This window comes from Arabidopsis lyrata (assembly GCF_000004255.2).
Source record: "Arabidopsis lyrata subsp. lyrata unplaced genomic scaffold ARALYscaffold_6, whole genome shotgun sequence".
In the NCBI taxonomy this organism is placed as follows: domain Eukaryota; kingdom Viridiplantae; phylum Streptophyta; class Magnoliopsida; order Brassicales; family Brassicaceae; genus Arabidopsis; species Arabidopsis lyrata.
Genome location: NW_003302550.1, coordinates 10,757,871 through 10,763,870, shown reverse-complemented (window position 1 = coordinate 10,763,870; position 6,000 = coordinate 10,757,871). Strand labels below are relative to the sequence as shown.

General features: G+C 31.5%; 1 long non-coding RNA gene across 2 annotated transcripts; it reads left to right on the top strand.

Annotated features, from left to right (window-relative positions):
• Positions 1-3,003: 3,003 nt before the first annotated feature.
• On the top strand, positions 3,004-4,644 carry LOC110227200. 2 transcript variants are annotated; one of them, XR_002330994.1, is made up of 2 exons: positions 3,004-4,168; positions 4,280-4,644. It is a non-coding gene; the product is annotated as an uncharacterized LOC110227200 (long non-coding RNA). The 2 variants fall into 2 exon arrangements; XR_002330993.1 differs by having other exon boundaries at positions 4,245-4,644.
• The last annotated feature ends 1,356 nt before the right edge of the window (positions 4,645-6,000 follow it).

Here is a 6,000-nt window from a genome sequence, read left to right as displayed (position 1 = left end):
ATATTATATATACACAAACAATTAATGCCGTTATATTCAGACAGATAATTAGCATGAATTTGTAATAGATTGGTTGTTTTTGCTAGAAACTTAAAAAAAAAAACCAAAACCCTTAACCAAACTCGATCAAATTACTAGAATCAATGTACCAATAGAAACATATGTTCAAGTCTTCACAAAACATTTCATTTGTTAAGTCTATCAAAGCCCCCATGATGTCCTATTAATATCCTGTTGAAGGAAGTAGTTGTACTCGATCGAATCTGGCAGATTACAAACATTACAAAGCAAAAAGGCTTAACTTAGTAATTCTTTGCTAGATCCAACTACCCACACATTGAAAGTTAGCTTTCCAAAAAAAAATTCGACGAATCAAGTACCAAGAGACCCATAAAGAACCGCTGCCTACAAAGAGCAACCAGTTTGGCTTCAGACCAAACACTTTGTTCCAATCCACACTTTGTTCCAATCCAATAACCTTATAAGTCCTAAATGGTCAGCTATTTTAGGGGCACAAAGCCCACTCCACGCCACTTTAGCTATTGTAGCCGAATTAGGTGTTCCACTCCACAAGAAAGCGCAAAATTACTCTCTTTAGAATTGATAAATACTTGTTCGGCAAAGGGAAGACAACAAATTAAAAATTAATGGTGTTGTGAATAATGATAGACTGAAACAACTGAAAATGTCCAATGAACAAGAGATGACGCACAGTCCAAGACGAGATTCTTTTTGGTGATTCTGTCAATAAGAGGTTGCTAGTCGCTAGGTCAGAGTTTATTGAGTTATTCTGAAAATATATGTTCATCAAGAACTTTTGAAGATATATGTTCAATTTTACGTTAGCTGTTGCTGGAAACTTGTTTTTCAATTACAAATTCTTAAACTCGGATTGTTACAAATACTACTAATTAAAACAAGTTTCTGATATTTTCATGACACACACACAAATGGGAAAAGTGTGTCATGAAAATATGCTACTTACCCGCTTCTTCATGCATTTAATCGGTAGTTTTATTTCAGTTGGGGGATGAAAACATAGAAATGGGAGATGTATTATGAATGTGATTATTTTAGGAACATATTAAATGTGTTACAGCTGTGTGTGATAACTCCCCAAACCTTCCATGTATTCTTGTTATAACATAAAGTCTAAGTTTTTATATATATATAATTATTAAATTACTTTTAATACGTTTTTATTATTAAACTAAAATTACTTGGCCCAAAAGAAACTAATTTACGATATATTTTCCCCATACCATATTTAAAGCGCTACATAATTTAGATTAAATTTTAAATTGGCTAAAATATCATCTAATATTCCTTTTCAATTTTTTTTTTTGTCAACTCTTTTTCAACTTGAGAGTACTACAATTTAAAGAATATGTACTCCCTCCGTTTTTTAATAGTTGTTGTTTTAACTATATGCACACAAATTAAGAAACTATTAATGTTGTTATTTTTCAATATAAAAATATCATTAATTATCTACCTAAACATAATTTAACCAATAATAAATCAAGTTGCATAGTAAAAATAAATATAAAAAATAAAAAAGTAATAAATTTTGCATCGAAAACTGAAAACGACAATTAATTAAAAATAAAAAAATTTCTCTAAAACGACAACTACTCGAAAACAGAGAGAGTATTAAATAACCAAATTTTAATATTTTTATTGGTAAAAACTACGGATAGTAATATCGTAACTCAAGTGGTTCTTTTATCACATGTGTTTTCTAAAATCGATTTCACACAACTTATAAACAATATTATATTGATTTTGGTAACACCTTATTTTTATATGATGTCGAACTATTAGTTTAAATTATACTATTTATTATCGGTTTTGTTATCACATTTTTTTAGCCAAACTTTTGTAAGGCTATAATTTTTTTTTTTTGGTTAAAGGGTTATAATGCTATAATTTGAACCTGACGGATTGCGAAAGAGGATTTTTCATAAACCCTTATCTATCCACCAACACAAACATTGAAAACAAAATATAAGTAAGATTATCAAATGTAATATATATATATATATATATATATATATCAATTTGAGCACAAATACTACGTTCATGGTCTCCCAACTACTTAGAAACCCATCATTCAAACTAAAAGAAATCGTTGTCAGAAAAGAAAAGAAAAAAAGAAAAAAAAACTAAAAGAAATCACTCACATGTACACCAAAAAATTCCAATAATTCGATGATAACAATTCTCAACGAAAAAATGTAAGCGAATAAGCCGACACAAAATGTAAGCAAATACCAAGCCTTTTGGATAGATTTGGGAATTGATAAATTAAGGGATAGTCTGGAGTTTTTTCTTTAACAACTGGAAATTTTGTCCTTTGATCAAAAATCTTTCTAAGTTTGGAACTAGCTTTTTGATAATATTTATGACGGATCAACAAACATAAATCATACGTCTTCAGATATAGTTTACAGGATTCTATCTTAAATTTAATAGCACTGTAACAACAATTTTTTTAACTGTTTGGACCAACCGTACGTACGCGTTTGGGTAGATAATATGTAGATGTTAATCGGCTTCTTCGCCAACAATTAGAACTAAACAACGAGTCTCTGTTTGCTAATTTGACAACAACTTATTATTTTATTTTTTTTGCTAAAGAATTTGACAAAAACTTGACTCTTTTTCATTTTATTATTGTTATTTACTTATTTTAGTGAAGAGTTTGAATATGAATGGTACACGTTTTACTTTTACCAAAAGAAGTAAAAAACAATAAAACAAAGAACATTTGTTATTTTTCTTCAAAACAAATAACATTATGAGCATTAAGAGCACCTCCAATGGGAGGTTCTCTCATTAAATTAGTGGGTTTCTCTGGATTTAAGTACAATTAAAATAAATCAATAATGCTAAATAATGAAAGAATCATCTCTCTCTAGAGAGATTTGAGAATCAGAGAGAGACGCATACGTGTCAATTTGGGTAACGATTTTAACAATAAAAAAGAAAAAAAAAAAGCCCTTGTTTTGTCTCTCTCTTCCGAAATTCTTTCTCGACTCTTTCTTTCTCGGCTCCGCCTGTTGCGATGCACTGGAGATTTCATTGATCCGTTGATTGCTCTTCGCGATGGCTCTTATCCTGATTCACCAAGCGTCTCTTCAAATCCCCGATAGCCATGGATCTTCTCCTCACACGATTATTCCGACTCCGTCTAAGGGAGCTGATCAATTTTTGTGCTCGGCGTTGTTTGAAAGGAAGCTGAGAATTGCAACTGCTTACAAGTTAAGACTCACTCACTCTCCATTTCCATATTTCTTCATCAATCGAGCTTAATTCAACTTTGTCGCCTTTTAATTTTGTCACTTTGAAGTGTTTAGAGTTGTGGATTTGATGTTCTTGTTATTGATTCATTGATTCAAACGTTTGAACAAATTATGTTTGGTAGTGTATGATGAGAAACATACAGATCTATTGATTATGGGACTGTGACATTGAGATTATTAGATTTTCGATTGTCAATGGGAATACTAAATTGTATCTTTCATAAACATCGTTGGCTCTTATGTTAGTTCCACTAATCTCTTTCACCTCATTGCCACCAATTCTCATCATCTCATCATCCCTTTCGTCTCCATTAGAGGTCAATCTTTTAAACTCAAAGATTCCACTTTTGTTTTACTCTGTTTTTGCTTATATGTGTCAATGATAAGTGAGAGTCAAAGTGATGATCTTTGTTGTGTTGAGTAATAATAGAGAGATTGAATGAGAAGATAGAGGAAACGTTTGGGTGAGAGTTTGTGCTTTTTATTGAATTCAGCAGTCCATCGATGGAAAAAGTGACGTTTGGTGCTTCTACATTTTATGCATTCTCTTACTGATCAGTATATTGGTTCTATATAAGTTAACAGATTCATTCGATACTGATATGTCACCTTGTTATGCGCAGTTTGTCTCAATGAAAAGTCATATCCTGTTCTTAGTTCCATACTCTTGTGAACAAGATCTCTGGATACATGCTATCCAAAATCGAGTCAAAGTCTAAGAGACACTGAACCAGATGATGGAATTTATACGGCTTATTATTTTAGGGGTAGATTTGATTGGCCCAACAATGTACTTTGGTCTCATGGGTGATGGTCAGCCTATTGGTAGCTACGATGACATGTGGGCTGGTTGGTGCATCAAGGTAATTTCTTCTTATTCTGATTCCCTTTTAAGACTCATGATTGAGTGGACCATTTGAAATTTACGGATATGAATAGCATAGCTAAATATGAAGCATATGCTCCGTACTTAGTTGTTTGGGATTGAAGACCACTTGAGCTTGGGAGTGAAGACAAGCTTGGGATGAGCTTAACCCACCAGCAGCCAATGGCAAAGCTTGAGCAGTAAATGTTTTGGAATTCACATAAGTTGAAGCAAACCGAGCTTCTCAAGTTGATTTAGCGTATTATACATAGATGCCTATAAATCTCGGAAATATGACGGGCATTCGAAATCAAGTTCGTGATCGTGATATGCGTCAACAATTGAAAACTGATTTGGTTGAGCATACATGTATACGACAAAAATTTCGCAACAACCAACAGTATAACTAATCGTTATTCCGGTTTTGTTTTTGTACATTTTTTAAAAATGTTGAAATAATTTATGTTTAATATTTTTATGAATTGCAATAATTATTAAGTTTTATGAAATAATATATTTAATATTTTTTTTTCTAAGAGAACCTCACTAGAGAACCTACCATTGGACTATCAAAAATTTTTTTAAAAAAAACAAAAGTTCTCATCTCACATTTTCAAAAAAATTATAATAAAAAAATGAAGAGAGTCTTATAGAGAGAACTCCCCATTGGAGATGCTCTAAGTTATATAATACTTGAACATCACGCAGGATGTCTTTATTTTCTAGGGTCTACAATACAATCATACAAGTCGTTGGACTAATTATTGGCAAATATTTATTCAAATAGACTATTTTCAATTATTATTTTTTTTGTACGAATGTAAAATTTATTCACTAAAAAAGACGGTTTTACAATAAATGCAACATCAAGCTGAAAAATCTGAGTTTTCGAGACGGATTATAAAGTAGAGAACACTAGCGAATATGAGTTTGGAAACCAATATCGCAGCCCGCCTTCATAAGTGGGTGAGCCCGTCATAATTTGTTACTATACGCAACTATTTCATCAATTATTTGTTTACCGGTAACGATTAATGCCGCAAGATATTTTCTTACTATACGCAACTATTTCATCATTTTTACCACTTCAGTTTCTATTAAACATAACTAACTAGTAGATAGATATTTTGTCTTGTAATCAGCACAACAATTACCTTCCCTTGGTTGAAATATAAATGCCACAAGCTCCTTAATCTTTGCTCCAAAGTTCTGACTGCCGTGATGTAAATGCGCAACTTCAAATGTTCTTAGTCATCATCATGTAGCTCTGTATCCACATTATTGATTGCATTGCCCAAATCAACGCGTCGCAGTCAGACTCTTCTGCAGTTAGTCTCCCCTGCTTCTTGCCCATTCAGCTCTAATAAAATCACCATTCAAAATCTTGCCCATCCCACCCTCTTTGTCACCTATTTAATGAACAACATTATATATAGTTTTAATATATTATAACTAGCATTTGTTATCTGAGACTGATAGGCTTATCATTTTTGAAATATATCTTATTCATCCATTTCTTATATTTAGTTTACAATTAAAAATCAAAATAAATAGATATAATTGTCTGTTATTAAACATTTAATTAAATTTTCTGTTACTTTTTACTGCTACTACTTTATGTTTTTATCAGGATTGAACACGATCATCTATGTTCTACCGTATGCTTTTCATTTTAATTATCCAACAAAAAAAATTGTTATCTCGCTTAAGTCCAAATTTGTTACTAATATGTATAAATTTTATGCATGGATTACTTAGTTACACTTAATTAGGCTTAGGTTCAAATGTTTTATATGTGGTGGGTTTGTCATTTCAAGAAAACTTCTTATA